The following is a 26,266-nucleotide window of genomic DNA, read 5'->3' on the forward strand; positions in this document are numbered from 1 at the left end:
TACTCATTCATTTATTTGCATATGAAAAGAAACAAAAATAGACATCCATGGTCATTTCCATTACATACATTCATATTGAAAAGACACGCATACATATAGAATAAAGAATATAAAAGACATCTCATAAATGAATCAACACAAGTATGATGAAGTCAAATCAGATCTTGTATATATATCATGTCAAGTATAAGAGTACAAAATAATGTCAAATGACATATACAAACTCCCATCGGAGCAAGAATCATATAGGCTACAAAAAATGGGTGTGTCTACAAAAAAATATCCGGGCTACAACAAGAAAAAAATAACTAGCACCCTCTCCCTCATTGCTTGGTGGAGGAGGAGGAGCCTGATGCTCGGGATCCTGACAAGGTGCCCACGCTCCCTTTGATCATGCCATATACTGTGAGTAGGGTATCACCTGCTGAGCAACAGGAACTGTAACACTATATGCTACAACATAGTAGGCTGCCCTACTAGTGTAGTGAAGGACCTCCTATCACAAGGGCTCTATCTCTGCTCTCATCTCTACTCTCAGTGCTGCGATCTGGCGATCATGCTCGGCCCTCTCCTCGGCAAGCTGTCAGTCCCGCTCCGCCAGCTGAGTTTGAGCCACTATCAACTGTGACTGCAACTCTGCAAGACGTGCCCTCATCGACCATCCAGCGTCTGTCCCCTGCTCTCTTGTAGGCTTCTCACCTCCACCTCCACCTGTAGCTCCACCTTGCTCATCCCTCCGCTATCGGACCTATCTCAGAGCTACTCACTCCTCCTCAATCCTAGCCAATCTCACACCCACTCCTCCTAGGGATCCGCCCTCACCCCACTACTGTCCACCCTCATCTGGCACCCTGTAGCTGCTAGCACTAGGATCACCACCTATCCACCTCAGAGCCTTGGCTCTCTATCCCTACCTCTGGCCCTGCCTATGGCCCTATCCCTATCCCTGTGCTGGTATGGGGGAATCATCCTCAATATCCTCAATACGAGGAGCCTGCTCACACAGATCTGTGAATCGAGGGAATGGATGTTGCTAAAAATAATCTCTATACTGGGGCAATGCCCCCACATCTGCTACGTCATCCATATAATCCCAACTCAAGCAGTGTAAACCAATCAGCTCCTACATCACCAATGTATATGACAACTGTGGGGACCATCCCTATCTCTCCTCATCATCATACCGAGCATAAGCTGTGTACTCCTGCAAGATCCCCTAAGGCCAACCATACTGCCTCATCACTCGAGAAATGATGAATCACAACACAATGGTCTGTGACCTCCCGATCAGTGGGCGTGTAACAAATAGGTCCTTGCAAACTAGCTGCCAGTCATCCCATGGCTCCAAACCTCTATATGGTCTCCATACGATAGCTATCAGGTCATCGAGCTGTCGTCTCCAAAAATCTGTCTTGCTCAGATGGGGCTATGTAATATATCTAGCATACCTATAAATGATTGGTTGCCCAAGCTCTCTACTGTCATCTACTATGGGCCAACAAATGGGAAGGTGCTCCCAAGCCCACACCTGCAAAATATATACCCTAGTAGCGATGCTCCACCCATCTCTATACACGATCTCATGCATCTCTTGATACATGTAGGCCAATAAACAAGATCCCTAGCCAAGTCTCTGAGGGGTCTCTATCAACCTCTCTAGCATCCGACCCCATCAGCACTGGAAGCCCTGCTGCCCTCTGTCTGGCATAAGAAAACAACCTATGAATCCTGCTAGGATGCATGCCAGAGGATAATCCTCACTGTAGTTGCTCATAAGAATATCCCAACTCATGGACCACGTCAAAATGTCAGGATCACCAAAGACATGCCTGATTGCCTGCAATCCTCGAAGGTGCCTTGAATCATAATCCACCTTATCCCCAACAAAAGGGATATAGAGGATCCTGTATACATCCTCAGGAGTGATCCTCGACTCCCCCACTGGCAGATGAAACATATTATGCTCTGAATGAAACCGCTCAACCAATGCTATGAGCATCCTGTGGTTCACATAGATATCGGATAATCTCAACAAATGAGTCAAGCTGCACAAATCAATATGAGCCTGCTCAACCTCAGATAAATCTCGCACTAATGCCATAGTAGGAGGATATACATATCTAAACAACACAAGAGGTAATCGAACCTGCAAAAACCCAACAACGAAGCATCAGAAAACATTCCAAATGAGCCTACAAGAGAAGTAAAACATCACGCAAATCCAACTAACTCAAATGCAAAAACAAAATTTCATGTTAAGACCTTCAAAAATGTTCACTGTTTCCCGAACAACAACACATAGATAAGCAGCATTTCATACGAGCAAGGAATAGCTCTCACACAACAAAACAGCCTCAAACGACAAACTATTGGCTTTCACACGACAAAATGGTCTTTTAACAGACCTGTCGTACGATACGAGGGTGCATCCCGAACGATAATTCTAATGACCCTAAATGACAAAATAAATTTTACCAGTTACTCATACGAGACAGGATCTTGTCTCGCATGATAAAATGTGAAACGCGACCCCACACATACGAAAAACTTGAAAAATAAGCAGAAAAAAATCAAAATTGAAAACATAGAGAGGTTTAAGATTGATCACTTACCACTGGCTCATAGTTTCAGGGTTGATTATGTCTTCTTTGGCACTTGAATCTGCTAACAAGTAGGGACCACCATTTTCTTCGCAGAAGGATTTTTGAGTTTTCAAACTTGGAGGGTTAAAATAATTTGAAAATGACACTTTCGTCCCATATATAGCCAAAAACCTAATTAGTTAACTTGCTCCAATGGACATGAAAATTATATCCTTAGCTAATTTGACTGCTCTGATTCCATTTTTTGGGATCGAAATCAAAATTCGAGATCACTTTGCTAGTCAATATCACAATTTGGACTGCTTAGAGCTCTTTTCATCAAAATGCTCATTTTTTTCTTCCAATTGCGCTCAATTTTAACAATGAATCTGAATATCAATTTCAATTCTACACATCAACTTTTTGATCAACTCTGCGCTTAACTCATCAATCAAAGTCGAATTCTTCAAATATTCCTCTAACTCAATTTGTGCTCAAACAACTTATTATTGCCACACAATTGCCTATCATGTACCCTTGCTATCTTTCAATTTTGTTCCCAAGGGGGCATACTCAGGACCTTATGACCTCACATCTCACAAGTCAAGAAATTTTTCAAATCTTCATCAAAAGTCGAGCAAAATTTTTTTTTTAACTAAAGAAAATCAATTCTTATTGCTAAGGGGCATCTCAGCTTCATTGCTTCAGATCAAGTTGAGATCTCTCGATCATCTGAATTGAATCAATCGCTAGGGGCATATCAGTTTCATCACTTCAAATCAAGCTAATATTTGTCCTTCATCTAAACTAATCTCTTAACGTCAATCAGTTTCATCACTTCAAATCAAGTTGTTTATTTGTTTAAACTCAATCAAAAGTTTAAAGAGAATCTTTGATCACACTCAATCTAAGCAGGTGTTTAGTATTTGTTTCTTGATCAAGCTGAACAGTTTATCTTCATTGTGTCTTTATCATTCAAGTTCAAGATCGATTTTTATCATCACTCACTGCATCTAAGTTCAATCAAGTTCTAGATCAGAAAGATCCACTTCTTGATCAATCAAGTTCAAGTTCGGTATCTTTTGTTTCTATCGTTCCTCAGTTCAATCAAGTTTGGGATCAGTATCGCTTTAATCAGACTTCATTCAACTTTGTCGCTTCGAATCAAGCTAAACACCTTGCTCTTCATCTAGTTCGTGATCATTCAAGTTTAGAACTGGCATCTCCTAGACGTCACACATTCTTTGAACCAACGCGTTGCTCACACATTAATTCAAAGAGGGGCAAATGTAATACCCTAAAAATGGTCATCTAAACCATGGGCCCCTAATCTCGACAGCATCACCAAGGTCCTAACCAAAGGCATTTAAATCAACCTTGAGCATATTATTGATTCTTTAATCATCATTTTGATCAATTATCCCATTTTAATTTATTAAATATCCTTGCATATTTAATTAATTAATAAAATTGCCATTTAATCATGCAAAAGGAATTAATTTATTACAAAAGAGGAATTAATCACAAACAAAGAGTTGAATTAAAAATTAAATAAAAGAATTGAATTGAGAGAGAAATCAAACTTGAGATATTATTTCTTTTTCCAAATTTAGAACTTGAAATCAGAAAAGCAATTAAATTGAATTATTGAATTATTCTCTAAAATGGGAACTCAAAGCTTTTCAGAAAAAGAAGTTCAGTTGCATTGAAAAGACTCTTTTCTTGAATAAATAAATGAATTATCTATTTTTATCATAAATATATGGAATTAATTTATTGTTATTTCCAATGCAACTTGGACTTCTAATTTGAATGCATTTAAATTGAGCTATAATCAGAATCTATCTCAAAGTTAACTAAACTTAATTTCTCAATTATTTTCAATTAATTCTAAATTGAGCTTTACTCTTGGTAATTCTCTATAAATTCAGTGTTCAGCTCTCATTCCAATTTACCCTAGAGATTTTTGAGAACACGCTTGGAGATTATTATCACGCTAATTTCGCTCTGGAGTCATTGAAGATTATTGTGCTTTATAGATTATTTGCATCCGTTTTTCATCCATTATTGCTTACATCCATTATTGTTTGAATTGATTTTTGCTTGAATTATTCATCCATCTCACATCCATATAGTTAATATCATATAGATCAAATCCTTCGTCTTGGTGTAGTCTAGTCACTGATATTGCTTATAACAATCTGAGAGTAACCTTATACTTGCATCTTTTAGAAGGCAATTAGTCGCTTTGTTATGGTTATTTTTACTTATTGATTATTGATTACTAACCATGCATATAATGACTTAATTGAAGTGTTGTGCTTGCAGCTTACAGACCACTTTTTCACACACACAAAATATACTTAAAATCTTTCTGTTAGTAACCAGTAATTCTGCTTGAATTTGATAACTGGGTTTAGCACAAAGGTAGAATTTATATATGTCAAGCATATATAAATTTGGTGAAGTCAAAGTGATGAAATGTATGTGGATTTCCTATTTAGAGTTCTTATCTAGTCTTAGGTGACTCTGAAGCCTGGGATAAGGCACTGGTATAGTTTGCTAAGTTTTATAACCTTCTTGGAGATCAAAACTGAAAATGATTATGAATCTTTCCTTTATGTTTAGTTATGTTTAAGGTGATAAGGGTTTGTAGAAGTTGACACTAGTTTTCTATGAATCTTCTGTCATAATTGTGAAAAGTGTTCACAAATGGTATACCCACCTAAGCTTAGTATAAGCTTGAAGTGTAGAAGGTTTTTCTATAAACCTTGTTAAATGTTGTCTTGGACTTCTATTTTCTTGTTCTCTCAATATGTGACAGAGGCTTGAAAATTCTTATAGAGAAGATAAGGAGATTAGAAATTGAGAACAACACATTCTTTCTTGGGAATAAGTTGGTTTCATTGCTTAGAAAGAAACAATCATGCAATTCATTATCTACTGGTGAAGTGGACTATGTAGCTGCTGCTACCAACTGTACTCAGATTTTATGGATGAAACAAATGTTAAAAAATATAAGGGTAAGTTATGATGAGCCTATTGTTATTCACTGTGATAATACTATTGCTATTGATATGTTAAAGAATCCGGTATTTCATTCCAAATCAAAACACATTTCTATAAGGTAAAATTTCTTGAAGGAAAAGGTGGAAGAAAAGGAAGTCAGATTGGTTTATGTGCCTACTAAGGAGCAGATTATGGATATTCTAACTAAACCATTACCTAAAGATACTTTTGGATATCTCAGAGATCAGTAGGGGGTTACCAAACCTCCAAAAGAGACTTACAGATGCAGGAATGCATCAATCCGATAAGCTTATCAGATATTTTCTTTAATCCGAGTTGATGAGATGATGCTACTACTCAGGGGGAGTAGTCAGCTATTTGGTTCGGTATATTTGATCTGGTATTTGTCCTTTGTCATTGATGTCAAAGGGGGAGAGGAGGTATTCATGTGAAAATAAATCATATCTTTGAGGGAGATTGTTGGCATTCCTTAGCACTTGGATGTTTTTCACATTCAGTGTTGCCATCAATGCCAAAGGCAGAGATTGTTGGAAATATGCTAGATTTGGTTAAGTGTTGTCATTGATATCAACATTGTATCTCAGTTGGGGACTATCCCGGTTGGACCTATCTCGGTTAGTCTTGGTCATCATCTTGGTTTTGGCTATGATTCTAATATGGTATGATTAGATCTCTGGAATCGGTTTTGCATCCTTACTCTGGATGGTTATATTCTTTTTATATTGTATTGGTTCATGATTTGGTACTTTGGTTGTTATTTCTTTTGGTATTTATCGATAGCGGCTAGCTTCTAGCTTTCCCAATTAGTTTTACCGGTATGTGATATTTGGTATTTTGGTCAGACGATCTTGGTCCGGCTTATGGAATTAGTTTCTATCATGCTAAAGGTGATTCTTGATCATATTCTGAGTGTTTGGTGACTTTGCATTGACTGGTGTGCTATTATGGTGATCCTATTTGGATCCGATTAGACTTTATGTGTTACTTCACTAAGGGTTTCTATTGGCTGGTGAAGCATGTTAGATTTTGGTCTTAGCGGAATTTCTGACGGATGAAATTATTTGGTTACTTGATTTAGGTCCATGCTATATAATGTAAATCATAATATTGGTCCAGTGATACTGTGTAATATAATTTTTGTTATTATGGGTTTATGGGTTTAGGGTTTAGCCGACCTTTTCAATAAGGTTGATGATTTGTATTTATAGGTGACTTATTCATGAAATTTGGATATTGATGGGATGGATGGTTATGTATGCATTTTCAAAGGAAATTTTAGGTGCAAATAAATTATATATCATTCGATGAAGGTTTTTGTATTGTAGGGTAGACATTTGTGCTTAACCGGAACTATATTAAGCATTAGGAGATGCTACTTTCATAGTTCATTCTTTCTGGATTGTAGTCCGATATTTTTGTAAGTCAGTGAGACTTCTTTTTGTGATGAGGAATGCACTCTAGGATGTTGGCCTTTTTGCAAGTGTAGACCCCATTGTAATTGTTCACAATACTACTGTAGAGTATTCATCTAATTGTGGGTAGGGTTTTCCACCATGGTTTTTCCCTTTACTAGGTTTTCCACGTCAAAATATTGGTGTTGTCTGTAATGTTCTTTCATGTTCTATTCTTCATTGTGTTGGTTCTTTATGCTCTGATTTAATGGTTTTGATATGCATAAGTTCTAATTTCTGATGGTAAACTAATTCACCCCCCCTCTCAGTTTACTCACGGCATCAAATCTATCTAACATTGTATTCATGCTTTAGATCCATTTTAGCATTGAAATTTACATTTATAATAATTTAGGGTTTGTTCTCCAAAGCGTAGGGTAGAACTTTAGTTTTACTTTATTATTCATTTATGATCTTTCATACACACAAGATTCTTGCACACACATTTTTGTTACATTATCAGCTATTTGTGGATGTGGAAATCACCAAAACAAGGGATTTGACTAAGGCAAAATGCTATATAGCCACCTAGACACACTTTTTCAAGTTGCAGGTGTGGGTACAGGAATCTAGTGGATGCACGAATTTAGGGACTGACAGAAGACATAGAGACATTCTTAGGGCCAAAATATGATGTCAAATCTCAGGGAGAGGGGTGTGGCACCCTGGGATAGGACCAAGGCATGGCACCTTGGTCCCCAGGGTTTTGCAATTTCAGGTGCGAGATCTGCATATCAGACCCTTAGGACATTAGATTCAGAAGATCAACTTCCTATCAGTAGAGGGACAGGGGTGCCCAGTGCCCTAGGATCTTCCAATTTTGCAATAGTTTCAGCAGTAGGTGCACCTCTGAATCCATTTCTAGCTCTCTTTTCTATCTTTCCATTTTAGTTTGCACAAAATTTGCATTTTCATTTTATTGTGCTTTGTTTATCATCTCATAGTTTAGTTGATTGTTGCATTACATTTTGCATATCTACTCCTCATTTACATCAAAGGAATAGAAACCCTACAAGATATTCCTTGACTGTCTCTTCCCTACAAGAAGTAGTCAAAGTGAGATATCTCCCTAGGCTCTTTCGTATTCCACTTGTGTGCATGAGAGTGAGATTAGGTCCAAGTTACTTGGTTCCATTTTTATGCATCACATCTTGGTAGACCTGACATGAATCCAATCCTCTTTAAATTTTCATTTCTTAGTTAGATCTAGCTATTGCATTTTTCTTTTCATTCAAAAGCATAATTTTTTTTTTAAAAAAGAGTTTTTATTCATTGCATTATGTGTTTTAAGTTTTGTTTACATTCTTCATTTCAAAAATGTCGGATCTTTATTTGCAAGACTTTCATTCCTAGATGAGGCTCGGATTATGAGTTTAGTAAGGATGAACTAGATGAGGCTCTTGATGGGTTTCTATACCCTAAACCATCTAAATGTACATTTTGCCAAAAACTAATCAGCCTTGTTACTCTGCCATTTTGTAGTGATGAGAAAGATAAGTTGAATGGTTCTTCTCATGAATACATTCCTATCAACAAGTCCTCTAAATCTAGTAACATGGTGGTTTATAACAATCTACTTTATGAGATTTAGGACAACATAAATTGTTTCAAATGAACTCACTATCAATGAGCAGCAAATGAAATAGTCAAGGGAGATGGTGCACTTTCCAGGAGCATGAGCAGGAGTTGATGCGGGAGCAGGTTCAGGTTTGAATTTGAATGGCTCTAGTGCTAGGAGTCCAGGGGATTCCCCCATGACTTTCCCCACTGAATCGGTTCCTGATCCCTTGGATGTGACCTCAAATGATACATGGGATGGTGGTACCATGCATAATACTGCCAATGGTAAATCTGCCATCTTTGACAAACCTGGTGTTGGTGAGGGCCCCAATAATAAGATTCCATTTGTGGAATGCAACAAGTAATGGGCTTCTTTATTTGCAACTAAGCTTAAGGGTAAGGCCATTTTGCTGGTACCACATAAAGTTGACCGGGATTCTGGCGCTTGCTCCATCTCTATCCCAAGCTGTATTGTGGATCAAAATATGGCTCACATGAACTTAGTCTTGGTGGGTAAATTTGTTGGACCACGTCTTAATATTGAGGTTGTTAGATCCTAGGTGTCTAGAAAATGGAAAGGTAAGGGACAAATTGATGTTGTTGCTATGACTAGTGGCTTCTTCTCCTTTTCATTCGACTATGAAGATCTTTGATCTATTTTGGCGAGAGGTCCCAACTTCACTCATCCGAACTAGAAGGAAAGGAGATAGAGGATCCCCTTGTCTAATGCCCCTTGACATGGAGAAGAAACCAAAGGCAGATCCATTAGTCAAGACTGAAAATTTGGGGAAGGACACACATTGTTCAATAATCTGGATGAAGTTATCTCTCAATCCAAACGCCCTAAGGATTTAGAGAATAAAACTCTAGTTGACTCTATCAAAAGCTTTCAATAGGTCCAATTTCATAAAAAAGCCAGGTTTTTTATTGATAGATAAGGAGTGGATGTTCTCATGCACCACAATAACGGAATCTAGGATCTATCTCCTAGGAACAGACCCATTTTGATGTATTGAAATTAAAGAAGGGATGAAATTCTTAAGACTGAGCACCAGGATTTTAATGAAAATTTTATAAATAGAATTGCAAAGACTAATAGGTCTAAAATCCTGAAAAGAGCAGGAATCAGGTTTCTTGGGGATGAGGACAAATAAGATGGCATTCAATTCCTTTAGGAGAGAGCGGGATCCAAAAAACTCTTGAGCTGTAGCGACCACATCAGAGCAAATAATCTGCCAAAATTTTTGAAAAAAAAAAGAGGGAAGCCATCAGGGCTAGGGACTTTTTTACCTTCAAAAGAGAAGACCGCATTATGCACTTCATCAAGAGAAGTGATTCTATTAAGCTCCAAGTTCATATCCTAAGAGACAATGATGGGAAGCTCCTGCAAGATCTCATTTTGGGCTAGAGCGTCAAGAGGATCATCCACCGAAAGGAGATTAGAGAAATAAACGATGACTTCCTAGAAAATCTCTTCATGCTTATCAACCCATCTCTTGCCAACCTAAATTTTATTTATTCTATTAGCAGCCCTGTGCTTAAGAGTCATCATATGAAAGAACTTAGTTTTTTTGTCACCACTTTTAAGCCATAAAGCTCTAGATCTCTGTTTCCAGAATTCCTCCTCTTTGGAAATAATATCATGCAATTTAGTCAAAATATCAATTTCTTTATTTGAGACATCTTTATCAAACCCAAAGACTTGGGTATTCTTTTGAACCTCCTCAAGATATAGTTTGAGCTTATCTTTAATTTTGAAGATATTACCAAAAGAGGACTTGTTCCAACGTTGAATATTGGACTTGACATTGGATAGATTCTTGGCTATATGAAACATGGCCATACCCTGGATATCAATATTCCACCACTCCATAATTTTATCTTAGATGTCAGGGGCCATCAGCCACATTTTCTAAAATCTGAAGGGGTACGCCTTTCTTCCAGACAATGGAGTCACCGAAAGGCAAATAGGGAAGTGATTTGATCCAACACAAGGCTAGGCATGGAGTCTATAGGAAGCATTTTGAATCCAATCAGGAGAGACAAGGCCCCTATCCAGCTTAACCTCAATGAGATCCTCCCCATTACGTATGTTGGACCAGGTGAACTTAGCACCAATAACATCCAGGTCCAATAGGCTCAAAGAGTTGATCATGTCAGCCAAGTCTTGTCTACTATCAATAAGGATAAGCATGCCCCCAGATTTCTCCAAATTTAAGAGTGGGGTGTTGAAATCACCCAGAAGAACCCATTTCTCATTAGGGAAGAGCGATCTAGCATGGCAAATGAAAGACTAGAGAGATTTCCTAGCAGATCTCCCATTAGGGGAATAGATGTTAGAAATAAACTAGGAGGATCCATCTTTAAGAGTTAAGAATCTAGTAGCAATGTGATTAGGAGAAGAGAGAACCACCTTACCACATAGCAGTCTTAGATTCCAGAGAGTGGTGATACCTCTTGAAGCACCATCTGCATCCACACAGTGAACACCATAATCTCCAAAGATCACCAATTTAATTTTTTCCACTTTGCTACCAGGCATTCTAGTTTCTTGCACAAGGAAAATATATGGCTTGTGATCTCTAACCAAGTTGGATAGCAGGTCATGCTTGTGGGGGTGATTTAAACCCCTTATATTTCATGAGATAAATGTCATTTAGTAAGAGAGGGGGATCCCATCCCCATTTTTGGTAACATTCTTCGGGCTTCATCTGCAATGAAAACCCGACTTTGCCTATCTCTACTAACCACATTGGGTGGCCTCCCCACCCCACTTGAATCTGACCCACAATCCACTTTTTGTTTGTTTCTAGTTAAGACTCCCCTAAGACTAGAGTATTTTGGCCAATAGGGGAGTTCCTTCTTCTATTTTTGGGTTTGACCTCAATAAAAGGACCAAAGTCCTCTAGCGATGATTCTAGCATGGGAGAGGTCAAGGGTTTTGCCTCAATAGAGTTATCCATATAAAAAACCACTTGAATGGGAATATCTTGGACATATCCAATAGCATTTATAATAATCTTTTCTTCACAGGGGGTATCCACAGTAGGGGATTCAACAATATTCTCCTCAAGGGGCGAGGGGTTTGGGTCACGGATAGTAGGAACCCCATCCCCCATAATTGGGGTAGGAATAGAGGGATTAATAGATCCATCCCAATCATTGCTCAAATATTTCAAAGGAGTCTCTGCGGGAAGGGCATCCATCTTCTCTAAGAGAGGAATTTCATTCCTCTTTCTCCATTCCTTCTTTGGCTTAGACGGATACTGCCTAGCCCAATGACCCACTTTTTTACAATGGAAATATGTGAAAGGGATGGATTCATACTCCACTTTTGTTTTGTGTTCTTGCATCTTTCTTTTGATTAAATGCATTCAGTGGTTGAAAGAAGATATTAAAGTTAAAATTTAAAGAACATTGATTCACCCCCCCCCCCCACCTCTCAGCGTTTCTTGATTCCAACACCTAGTTTATATTGTGAAGAAGTTTCTTTTCTTTTCTCAATCTATTCATATCATTATATATTTGCATCCTTTGATAAAATAGAATATTTTTTTAATATCTAGGATCTCTCTTTTTCTTCCATTAATAGAAGATCCTAGATCTAGGGTGTCTACATATCCAACCAAATATTGCATGGTGTAGAGTATTTAAAGAAACAAGGGTATCCTTTGCTGAGTAAGCAACATATTTTTTTCTCATTTCCTAAGGAACATTCTTTAGGGCACTATCAACTAAGTAGGATAAATTAGGTTTGTTGAGATAAAAACCCAAGTGAAACTAGTATAAAAGAAGAATTAGCCCTTAGTGAAGGAGAATTACAAGCCTAATAGTGTATTTCAGTTGAAATTTTTTTGTCTTCCTCCATAGAGTTTTCTAATGTGGTCAATAGGGAAAGGAAAAACTCAATATAACCTTATGTCATGAAAAATCAAGTGACAATAAAACATACATTTAAATCGACCCTCTAATCTAAATTACTTCATAACTGTCTTAGTCTCAAGGTGAGGCAAATTCATCCCTATGAAACTATTTTCAAGTTGATGACACCTTCACAATGATTTAGAAAATGATTAACACATTTCTCATCCATGAGTTTTCTCTTCAATTTTTAGCCCCTTCCTCCACAACCTTGGAGCTAATTCTAATTTGAATCTAACTTCTCTTCTAGTACTTCATAAATTAGATAGAGAGAATTTGGTCAAATCGATTCAATAATTCCAAATAAGGAGTACTACCTCCTTCTTTGTAGGTATACCATAGGGTTTTATCATTTAAATTTTTTTCATGGGAGTTGGGCTCTTCTTGGAAACTTCCCCCACCCATCATTAGATTCACATCATAATAGAGATAACATTCTAGAGATTGGAATATGGTAGAGATATCCTATTAAGAATGCATTTGTTCTTTTGAGAGAAACCAACTTTTTCATCAATATGCAATAATAAGAGAAATCACACATAAATATTATATAAATTTCAAATTTCATCTTCATAACAATAAACATGTAGAGTGTTGTGTGAATTCCATCATTATGAAGTAACAAAGTGTACTCAAGAGCCACCTATTTGGCATTTCTTTCACAGGTTTGCTAATTGATAGTAACAACTGTCAAATCAATATATATGTAAATCAAATCCCTAAGATTACCTAATAAACAAAATGAATCTTGATCCCCCTCTTGTCAAAAATCTTATTAAATGTTATCATTTTGAATTATATAAGGTATAAAGTTAGGGATATCATTAACCTTATATCAATAATTTTGATGATACAATTTAATTCCCTCATTGTCTAGAGCATTTATCACCTTATTCTCTCCTCAGTAAGTATGAAGAACTATAGAAAATAGCTTCGATAATAATTTTTAAATTACCTTCAATATGTAGATTTCAAATAGCTAGAGAGGTAGCTAAATTCATACCCAAAAAAGAAACAAAGGCTTTATATTTGTTATTTGTCTTGAAACCCAACCCTCCACAATAAGTTACAATTAGTCCTCCTTCATATCATGATATAATGCTACCACCACTTGTCATCCCAAGGTCACCCTTAGAAGCCCCATCAAAGTTTAACTTGATGCAACCATGAAGAGGGGGTTCCCAAGAGGTGTCAATTTGAACTAGTTATCTAGTGATATTCACTTTATCCAAACATTTTCAATTTGTTGATTCTTAAAATATTTAATTATTTTCAACTTGATATAAAAACCTTGAGAGTGCAATAAAATCATTTAGCAATTTACTTTTGAGAGAACAGACAAGATAAAATCCTAAAGCCAATAGAGTTTGACTTTGTAGCTACAAAGCAAGGTCACATCTACAAACCTAATCTAGAACACCAAATTCAATTGAACACGAATAAAAAGGGATTGTTTTAATTCTCATCCACAAATAGGACTATTTAGTGTATTTCCAAATTCTAAGACACATCAACTTCAATATCTTCATCAATTGACAATTAATCCAATAATAAAACTCTACTATTCATTCATTATCATTTATGAAAAAAATCATACTTACTATTTAATTTTATCTAAATCAAAAGCATTCTATTCCATTCCATCTAAATCCTATATTTAATTACCAAATTAATACAAAAATGTCATTTTTCTCTTTTCAATAATTATATGCTAGCAATTGTACCTTGGTGTGCAATGGGCATGCCGAAGAGGTGTGGCAAGCTGGCTAGGGAAAATCTGCTCTATTTTTTACATAAATTTGTGTAGTACATGAGTTCAATTGGTAGGGCATGATGTTGTTTGTGTAACGAAGGTCTCGATGGATAAATGATAGCTTAAAACTATACATCCACTTACAAGGATCCAATTATAACTGAAACAAAACCTTTGAACCGAGAAGATAGTCAAGTTTTATTACTAAGAGACTCATGCTATGCTTGCAATAAAGTGAGCGAAATAGAAGTTAAAACGAGGAAAAAAAAAAGACATGATACAAAAACCCATGAGAGAACCATCATAGAACTCTTCTTTTTTTTGGAAGATCTATAAAACATCATTCTGGAGAGATCTAAGCTTTTCTTATTCAAAATCTACCTTTTTTGCAAGTTTCCTGTACTTTCCCGATTGCAAAAAGCTTTGACTTCTAGATTGAATCATATTTTTCTTAAAAAATAATAATGTGGGTCTCAAAATCTAATTGATAAATATGTCATATTTATCATTTGTAGTTAAATAAATGAATCTGCGCAGAAAGACCATCCTTTGGCAATTAGCAAAGAAGCGTAGAGCTCACGCTTTTCTGTTACACAACCTGGCCTATTTTATGGTGAGTTTTCCAAAGACGCTTTTGATGTTACGATGTTATTATTTGATTGAAAATTCTTATGATGAGAAGAATTTGTAAGGAATGCGAAGCTCAACAGTCATATGACCATTCACATTCCTCATCTCTTCACTTCTTGGTTGAATATGTTTATATAAAGGATTGTGTTCAGTCCATGTAAGATGTACTGTGAGACTGGATATTGGTTAATATACAAGATTTCCCTGCTTGAGAGTGGATGTAGGTGATTGCCGAACCACTATAAATCGTAACAACTGTCAAATCAATATATATGTACATCAAATCCCTAAGATTACCTAATAAACAAAATGAATCTTGATCCCCCTCTTGTCAAAAATCTTATTAAATGTTATCATTTTGAATTATATAAGGTATAAAGTTAGGGATATCATTAACCTTATATCAATAATTTTGATGATACAATTTAATTCCCTCATTGTCTAGAGCATTTATCACCTTATTATCTTCTCAGTAAGTATGAAAAACTATAGAAAATAGCTTCGATAATAATTTTTAAATTACCTTCAATATGTAGATTTCAAATAGCTAGAGAGGTAGGTAAATTCATACCCAAAAAAGAAACAAAGGCTTTATATTTGTTATTTGTCTTGAAACCCAACCCTCCACAATAAGTTACAATTAGTCCCCCTTCATATCATGATATAATGCTACCACCACTTGTCATCCCAAGGTCACCCTTAGAAGCCCCATCAAAGTTTAACTTGATGCAACCATGAAGAGGGGGTTCCCAAGAGGTGTCAATTTGAACTAGTTATCTAGTGATATTCACTTTATCCAAACATTTTCAATTTGTTGATTCTTAAAATATTTAATTATTTTCAACTTGATATAAAAACCTTGAGAGTGCAATAAAATCATTTAGCAATTTACTTTTGAGAGAATAGACAAGATAAAATCCTAAAGCCAATAGAGTTTGACTTTGTAGCTACAAAGCAAGGTCACATCTACAAACCTAATCTAGAACACCAAATTCAATTGAACACGAATAAAAAGGGATTGTTTTAATTCTCATCCACAAATAGGACTATTTAGTGTATTTCCAAATTCTAAGACACATCAACTTCAATATCTTCATCAATTGACAATTAATCCAATAATAAAACTCTACTATTCATTCATTATCATTTATGAAAAAAATCATACTTACTATTTAATTTTATCTAAATCAAAAGCATTCTATTCCATTCCATCTAAATCCTATATTTAGTTACCAAATTAATACAAAAAATGTCATTTTTCTCTTTTCAATAATTATATGCTAGCAATTGTACCTTGGTGTGCAATGGGCATGCCGAAGAGGTGTGGCAAGCTGGCTAGGGAAAATCTGCTCTATTTTTTACATAAATTTGTGTAGTACATGAGTTCAATTGGTAGGGCATGATGTTGTTTGTGTAACGAAGGTCTCGATGGATAAATGATAGCTTAAAACTATACATCCACTTACAAGGATCCAATTATAACTGAAACAAAACCTTTGAACCGAGAAGATAGTCAAGTTTTATTACTAAGAGACTCATGCTATGCTTGCAATAAAGTGAGCGAAATAGAAGTTAAAACGAGGAAAAAAAAAAGACATGATACAAAAACCCATGAGAGAACCATCATAGAACTCTTCTTTTTTTTGGAAGATCTATAAAACATCATTCTGGAGAGATCTAAGCTTTTCTTATTCAAAATCTACCTTTTTTGCAAGTTTCCTGTACTTTCCCGATTGCAAAAAGCTTTGACTTCTATATTGAATCATATTTTTCTTAAAAAATAATAATGTGGGTCTCAAAATCTAATTGATAAATATGTCATATTTATACTTTGTAGTTAAATAAATGAATCTGCGTAGAAAGACCATGCTTTGGCAATTAGCAAAGAAGCGTAGAGCTCATGCTTTTCTGTTACACAACCTGGCCTATTTTATGGTGAGTTTTCCAAAGACACTTTTGATGTTACGATGTTATTATTTGATTGAAATTTCTTATGATGAGAAGAATTTGTAAGGAATGTGAAGCTCAACAGTCTTATGACCATTCACATTCCTCATCTCTTCACTTCTTGGTTGAATATGTTTATATAAAGGACTGTGTCCAGTCCATGTAAGATGTACTGTGAGACTGGATATTGGTTAATATACAAGATTTCCCTGCTTGAGAGTGAATGTAGGCGATTGCCGAACCACTATAAATCGTAACAACTGTCAAATCAATATATATGTACATCAAATCCCTAAGATTACCTAATAAACAAAATGAATCTTGATCCCCCTCTTGTCAAAAATCTTATTAAATGTTATCATTTTGAATTATATAAGGTATAAAGTTAGGGATATCATTAACCTTATATCAATAATTTTGATGATACAATTTAATTCCCTCATTGTCTAGAGCATTTATCACCTTATTCTCTTCTCAGTAAGTATGAAGAACTACAGAAAATAGCTTCGATAATAATTTTTAAATTACCTTCAATATGTAGATTTCAAATAGCTAGAGAGGTAGCTAAATTCATACCCAAAAAAGAAACAAAGGCTTTATATTTGTTATTTGTCTTGAAACCCAACCCTCCACAATAAGTTACAATTAGTCCCCCTTCATATCATGATATAATGCTACCACCACTTGTCATCCCAAGGTCACCCTTAGAAGCCCCATCAAAGTTTAACTTGATGCAACCATGAAGAGGGGGTTCCCAAGAGGTGTCAATTTGAACTAGTTATCTAGTGATATTCACTTTATCCAAATATTTTCAATTTGTTGATTGTTAAAATATTTAATTATTTTCAAATTGATATAAAAACCTTGAGAGTGCAATAAAATCATTTAGCAATTTACTTTTGAGAGAATAGACAAGATAAAATCCTAAAGCCAATAGAGTTTGACTTTGTAGCTACAAAGCAAGGTCACATCTACAAACCTAATCTAGAACACCAAATTCAATTGAACACGTATAAAAAGGGATTGTTTTAATTCTCATCCACAAATAGGACTATTTAGTGTATTTCCAAATTCTAAGACACATCAACTTCAATATCTTCATCAATTGACAATTAATCCAATAATAAAACTGTACTATTCATTCATTATCATTTATGAAAAAAATCATACTTACTATTTAATTTTATCTAAATCAAAAGCATTCTATTCCATTCCATCTAAATCCTATATTTAGTTACCAAATTAATGCAATAAATGTCATTTTTCTCTTTTCAATAATTATATGCTAGCAATTGTACCTTGGTGTGCAATGGGCATGCCGAAGAGGTGTGGCATGTGAGGCCTCACCTCGACTCAGTCTGACATTCAGTGGATTTTATATTTTAGACTATTATGGATACTTTATTTTGATGCATTTTGAGACTTAGAACTTATATGATTTCAGGATTTGGATAACATTGCTATGATTTGATGATTTACTTACATGCTTTTTGAGATAGAACACTACATGATTATTAGATAGAATGATATTGCAATGATAGATGTCGATATTGAATTTGCAGGACTTTATTCTGAATATAGAACTATGATGTATGTTTAGTTTATGTGAATTGGGATGAAAATTGCTTATGTGAAATTGCTTGGTAAAAGTTGTATTTGATCTGTGCAGATGAAAATTGTATGCTACTGATGATGTGCATTGTTATATTGAATTATATTATATTTGGATATTTGGAAGTACTAATGTGTAAATTGAGATGCGCAGGAAATTTACCATGTGACCATGGAAAATTACGGAGAATCAAACCTAGACTTATGTATGTTCGTAAAGTCAGGGTTTGTCTATTTGGAGAGACAACACCCCGTTTGTGTTGTATTTTATTCGTAACAGTATATGTTGCATGAGTGTTAAGTGTTAATTAAATTTTAATGTGTAAAAACCTCAAGAGACAATTTCGTGTTTTATTTTTGTAAAAGTATTTTATTAGTGTCACTTGACACGTGTGTATTTAAATTTAAATATTTTTATTTTGTCTCTTGGTGGGAAAGTGTTTAATTGTAATTAATCTTAAATAAAATAATGTGTTGTCAATAATATTTTGGGAATATAATATTTGGGGTGGTCAACTTATGTTTGACCCGAAAATAAACTTCAGAGGGGTTTAAAATGGGTTAAATGAACACCTAGGGGTAGTTTAATAGGGTTTCCTAAAGCCCATAAGGTATACCTAGGGGTTAGGGGTAATTTTAGGCAAGTTTCTACTTTATAATGATCTTTTTAACGCTTTAAAAATTGGTTTTTTTGAGTTGAGCGAAAATTGAAAATTGAAGTTAAATCAAATCAAGATTTTTCCTTTTGGAAGGAGAGTCTTTTTGCATTTTGCTTTCTTTCTTCTTTTTGTTTTTTTTAGAATCCTGTGAGAACTCAGAGAGTGAGCTTCTTAAGGAAGATTTTTTGGGAATAGCAGGGTAATCACCCACTCTCCATTTTTGGAGACAAAAGAAAATTTAGAAGAAAAATAATGTTATGGAATAGAGGAATTTGAATAAGGGTAGAAGGAAAAAGATTTGTGGATTGGGCAGCTCTTCATCAGATATCATAATAACCTTTGGGCAGATTAAGGTTGGTTTCAATTTTTACTTTTAATATCTTCTTCTTGTTCATGTCTGGAAGTTTGTTGGCGTAAGAAATCTGTATTCTTGGAAGTTTATGTTTGAGAATCTTTTGATATTTTGTTTTATGAAATGATGTGTTTTGGGAGTTTTCTCAAGATCTCTTACTCTTGGGAGAGAAGAGGATCTTGAGGGTGGTAGCAGTGACAGCCCTTGAGTGAGAGACTCTCTTTTGAGAGCGATCACAAGGGATCTTTGTGTGACCCTTGCTGCATGGCCTGTTTGTGCAATGGGGGTCATAAGGAGGGTTATAAGGCTAGAATGCCTTTGGGGGGCATAAGGAATAAGGGGTTGAGAATTCTTGATATTTTTTATTGTGCCATGAGGTGGCTTCTTGTTTGTATCATACTTGCAGTTCTCCTCAAGGTATTTGGTCCACTACCACCCTTTGAAAATGTTCATCACCGAAGTGTGGTGCTGTGAAAGCCAGGTTGGGAATATGTCTGGAATATCTGTATGCTTTGCTTTCTATGTGTTTGCCTGTTTGTTACCCGTCTAGGAAATGGTTCTCCGAGCTCGGGGGTGGCTACCAGATAGCCTAGGTTGGGAGGTGAGCACTCCGTGGTCATATTTGTGTTTCTATTATGCAGGAAATTCAGAGGAAAGAGATTAGGAACCATGAAAGAGATACAGAAGATTGTTATTGAAGATACTTGAATTCAGTTGCAGATGTTTGTTAAAAGTTGTTATAGAAATATGCCTCATTCATAGAAAAGAGAAGCGAGTTGTAATTTGTGAAAGTAGACTTAAAGTCTTATTGTTGTGACTATTCAGAGAAAACATTCTGTAAATTGGTAGAATATCTTAGAGATGTTATAAAAAGAAAAGCTTGTTATTTCTACTTCTGGTTTATTTGAAAAAGAAAAGTTAATTTGTGTTGCATGCAAAGCTTCTTGTATTATGGAAAGGAATAAAAGAATTGTTTCCATTTAGATTTTACCTATATTTTTACTTGAGGCAAAATAGAAGTTTTTATATACTGAAAGATTTTAAGTATTTAAAATGGAAAAAGTTGTTTAATTTGAATATTTTATTAGAAGAAAAAAAAAATCAATGAATTTCTTTATTCCAGAAAAAGTATAATGTATCTTTGAATAGTGTTCTAAATTGTATTTTAGATAACATTGATTTAGAAGCTTATATATATATATATATATATATATATATATATATATATATATATAATCTGATATTTTAAAAAAATAATAATAAAAAAAAAATATGTTTTGGGTCCCCGCGGACTCCACTGTGTGTACGCACAGTGGACGGCCGCGCGGCGCCCACTGTGTGCACACACAGTGGAGCCGCTTGCGGCTCCCACTGTGTGGGCACACAGTGGTGCCGCAGCGCCACTGTGAGCTCACACAGTGGTGCGAGCGGCCAGCCGCCTCCCAAACTCCCGTGATCTGCAATAAAATGGTTCCATGGCCGCCAAGGGCTTCCGCCCAGCCAAAAATATTGGCTGTTAAAAATTATATATGGTTTAAACCCTAGCCGAATGGGGCTAGGGCAAGTTGTTATTAAAAATAAATAAGTTAATTAGATTAGATAATATATAAGTGGGGAGATTAGAACCCTAATTAGGGTTGGGGGAAGTATGAAACAATATTTAGGAAGATATAATGTTTTTTTTTAAATTTAGAATTAAAATATTTGACATTTATGCAAAATATATAATATATATATATGTATCCATATATATATATGGGTATATAAATATATGTATATATATGAATTTTTGAGTATTTTGAATAAGTAATTAAATTATAAATATATAAATATATGCATATTCAAATATGTATATATGTATATATTTATATAATCCTGATTTTTATTTGGGATTAATTATAAAGAAAAATATAAAAGAATTGAAAAGACTATATAGTCTTATGGGAGAATAAATTAAATTTTTCACTCCTATTTCCTTTAGTTTGATTTACTTAATAAACCTATTGACTAGATATCTCTTGGAGATAGAATTAAATCAGTAGGTTCTCCGCAATTAAAATTTAACAATTTATCGATGCTTAGTTCGTTTTCAGAATTAGCTCGAATTTAATAATGGAAATTTCATTAACGTTTGGCGCAAGAGTGAACTTGTTAATTAATTTAGTATGTTTAAAAAAAAAAATTGTTCCGTTTTTGCCCTAAATTTTGGGCATGACATGGCAAGCTGGCTAGGGAAAATCTGCTCTATTTTTTACATCAATTTGTGTAGTACATGAGTTCAATTGGTAGGGCATGATGTTGTTTGTGTAACGAAGGTCTCGATGGATAAATGATAGCTTAAAACTATACATCCACTTACAAGGATCCAATTATAACTGAAACAAAACCTTTGAACCGAGAAGATAGTCAAGTTTTATTACTAAGAGACTCATGCTATGCTTGCAATAAAGTGAGCGAAATAGAAGTTAAAACGAGGAAAAAAAAAAGACATGATACAAAAACCCATGAGAGAACCATCATAGAACTCTTCTTTTTTTTGGAAGATCTATAAAACATCATTCTGGAGAGATCTAAGCTTTTCTTATTCAAAATCTAACTTTTTTGCAAGTTTCCTGTACTTTCCCGATTGCAAAAAGCTTTGACTTCTAGATTGAATCATATTTTTCTTAAAAAATAATAATGTGGGTCTCAAAATGTAACTGATAAATATGTCATATTTATACTTTGTAGTTAAATAAATGAATCTGCGCAGCAAGACCATCCTTTGGCAATTAGCAAAGAAGCGTAGAGCTCATGCTTTTCTGTTACACAACCTGGCCTATTTTATGGTGAGTTTTCCAAAGACAATTTTGATGTTACGATGTTATTATTTGATTGAAAATTCTTATGATGAGAAGAATTTGTAAGGAATACGAAGCTCAACAGTCATATGACCATTCACATTCCTCATCTCTTCACTTCTTGGTTGAATATGTTTATATAAAGGACTGTGTTCAGTCCATGTAAGATGTACTGTGAGACTGGATATTGGTTAATATACAAGATTTCCCTGCTTGAGAGTGAATGTAGGCGATTGCCGAACCACTATAAATCGTAACAATTGTCAAATCAATATATATGTACATCAAATCCCTAAGATTACCTAATAAACAAAATGAATCTTGATCCCCCTCTTGTCAAAAATCTTATTAAATGTTATCATTTTGAATTATATAAGGTATAAAGTTAGGGATATCATTAACCTTATATCAATAATTTTGATGATACAATTTAATTCCCTCATTGTCTAGAGCATTTATCACATTATTCTCTTCTCAGTAAGTATGAAGAACTATAGAAAATAGCTTCGATAATATTTTTAAATTACCTTCAATATGTAGATTTCAAATAGCTAGAGAGGTAGCTAAATTCATACCCAAAAAAGAAACAAAGACTTTATATTTGTTATTTGTCTTGAAACCCAACCCTCCACAATAAGTTACAATTAGTCCCCCTTCATATCATGATATAATGCTACCACCACTTGTCATCCCAAGGTCACCCTTAGAAGCCCCATCAAAGTTTAACTTGATGCAACCATGAAGAGGGGGTTCCCAAGAGGTGTCAATTTGAACTAGTTATCTAGTGATATTCACTTTATCCAAACATTTTCAATTTGTTGATTGTTAAAATATTTAATTATTTTCAACTTGATATAAAAACCTTGAGAGTGCAATAAAATCATTTAGCAATTTACTTTTGAGAGAATAGACAAGATAAAATCCTAAAGCCAATAGAGTTTGACTTTGTAGCTACAAAGCAAGGTCACATCTACAAACCTAATCTAGAACACCAAATTCAATTGAACACGTATAAAAAGGGATTGTTTTAATTCTCATCCACAAATAGGAATATTTAGTGTATTTCCAAATTCTAAGACACATCAACTTCAATATCTTCATCAATTGACAATTAATCCAATAATAAAACTCTACTATTCATTCATTATCATTTATGGAAAAAATCATACTTACTATTTAATTTTACCTAAATCAAAAGCATTCTATTCCATTCCATCTAAATCCTATATTTAGTTACCAAATTAATACAAAAAATGTCATTTTTCTCTTTTCAATAATTATATGCTAGCAATTGTACCTTGGTGTGCAATGGGCATGCCGAAGAGGTGTGGCAAGCTGGCTAGGGAAAATCTGCTCTATTTTCTACATAAATTTGTGTAGTACATGAGTTCAATTGGTAGGGCATGATGTTGTTTGTGTAACGAAGGTCTCGATGGATAAATGATAGCTTAAAACAATACATCCAATTACAAGGATCCAATTATAACTGAAACAAAACCTTTGAACCGAGAAGATAGTCAAGTTTTATTACTAAGAGACTCATGCTATGCTTGCAATAAAGTGAGCGAAATAGAAGTTAAAACGAGGAAAAAAAAAAGACATGATACAAAAACCCATGAGAGAACCATCATAGAACTCTTCTTTTTTTTGGAAGATCTATAAAACATCATTCTAGAGAGATCTAAGCTTTTCTTATTCAAAATCTAACTTTTTTGCAAGTTTCTTGTACTTTCCTGATTGCAAAAAGCTTTGACTTCTAGACTGAATCATATTTTTCTTAAAAAATAATAATGTGGGTCTCAAAATCTAATTGATAAATATGTCATATTTATACTTTGTAGTTAAATAAATGAATCTGCGCAGCAAGACCATCCTTTGGCAATTAGCAAAGAGGCGTAGAGCTCACGCTTTTCTGTTACACAACCTGGCCTATTTTATGGTGAGTTTTCCAAAGACACTTTTGATGTTACGATGTTATTATTTGATTGAAAATTCTTATGATGAGAAGAATTTGTAAGGAATGTGAAGCTCAACAGTCTTATGACCATTCACGTTCCTCATCTCTTCACTTCTTGGTTGAATATGTTTATATAAAGGACTGTGTCCAGTCCATGTAAGATGTACTGTGAGATTGGATATTGGTTAATATACAAGATTTCCCTGCTTGAGAGTGGATGTAGGCGATTGCCGAACCACTATAAATCGTAACAACTGTCAAATGAATATATATGTACATCAAATCCCTAAGATTACCTAATAAACAAAATGAATCTTGATCCCCCTCTTGTCAAAAATCTTATTAAATGTTATCATTTTGAATTATATAAGGTATAAAGTTAGGGATATCATTAACCTTATATCAGTAATTTTGATGATACAATTTAATTCCCTCATTGTCTAGAGCATTTATCACCTTATTCTCTTCTCAGTAAGTATGAAGAACTCTAGAAAATAGCTTCGATAATAATTTTTAAATTACCTTCAATATGTAGATTTCAAATAGCTAGAGAGGTAGGTAAATTCATACCCAAAAAAGAAACAAAGGCTTTATATTTGTTATTTGTCTTGAAACCCAACCCTCCACAATAAGTTACAATTAGTCCCCCTTCATATCATGATATAATGCTACCACCACTTGTCATCCCAAGGTCACCCTTAGAAGCCCCATCAAAGTTTAACTTGATGCAACCATGAAGAGGGGGTTCCCAAGAGGTATCAATTTGAACTAGTTATCTAGTGATAGTCACTTTATCCAAACATTTTCAATTTATTGATTGTTAAAATATTTAATTATTTTCAACTTGATATGAAAACCTTGAGAGTGCAATAAAATCATTTAGCAATTTACTTTTGAGAGAATAAACAAGATAAAATCCTAAAGCCAATAGAGTTTGACTTTGTAGCTACAAAGCAAGGTCACATCTACAAACCTAATCTAGAACACCAAATTCAATTGAACACGAATAAAAAGGGATTGTTTTAATTCTCATCCACAAATAGGACTATTTAGTGTATTTCCAAATTCTAAGACACATCAACTTCAATATCTTCATCAATTGACAATTAATCCAATAATAAAACTCTACTATTCATTCATTATCATTTATGAAAAAAATCATACTTACTATTTAATTTTATCTAAATCAAAAGCATTCTATTCCATTCCATCTAAATCCTATATTTAGTTACCAAATTAATACAAAAAATGTCATTTTTCTCTTTTCAATAATTATATGCTAGCAATTGTACCTTGGTGTGCAATGGGCATGCCGAAGAGGTGTGGCAAGCTGGCTAGGGAAAATCTGCTCTATTTCTTACATAAATTTGTGTAGTACATGAGTTCAATTGGTAGGGCATGATGTTGTTTGTGTAACGAAGGTCTCGATGGATAAATGATAGCTTAAAACTATACATCCACTTACAAGGATCCAATTATAACTGAAACAAAACCTTTGAACCGAGAAGATAGTCAAGTTTTATTACTAAGAGACTCATGCTATGCTTGCAATAAAGTGAGCGAAATAGAAGTTAAAACGAGGAAAAAAAAAAGACATGATACAAAAACCCATGAGAGAACCATCATAGAACTCTTCTTTTTTTTGGAAGATCTATAAAACGTCATTCTGGAGAGATCTAAGCTTTTCTTATTCAAAATCTACCTTTTTTGCAAGTTTCCTGTACTTTCCCGATTGCAAAAAGCTTTGACTTCTAGATTGAATGATATTTTTCTTAAAAAATAATAATGTGGGTCTCAAAATCTAATTGATAAATATGTCATATTTATACTTTGTAGTTAAATAAATGAATCTGCGTAGAAAGACCATTCTTTGGCAATTAGCAAAGAAGCGTAGAGCTCACGCTTTTCTGTTACACAACCTGGCCTATTTTATGGTGAGTTTTCCAAAGACGCTTTTGATGTTACGATGTTAT

The 26,266-nt window shown here is 34.5% G+C and overlaps 1 pseudogene; it reads right to left on the reverse strand.

The window, feature by feature from the left end:
• Positions 1–9,077, reverse strand: part of LOC131036309 (photosystem I P700 chlorophyll a apoprotein A1-like) — a 54,834-nt pseudogene extending 45,757 nt beyond the window's left edge.
• Positions 9,078–26,266: the final 17,189 nt, after the last annotated feature.

Source organism: Cryptomeria japonica, chromosome 7 (genome assembly GCF_030272615.1).
Source record: "Cryptomeria japonica chromosome 7, Sugi_1.0, whole genome shotgun sequence".
Lineage (NCBI taxonomy): Eukaryota > Viridiplantae > Streptophyta > Pinopsida > Cupressales > Cupressaceae > Cryptomeria > Cryptomeria japonica.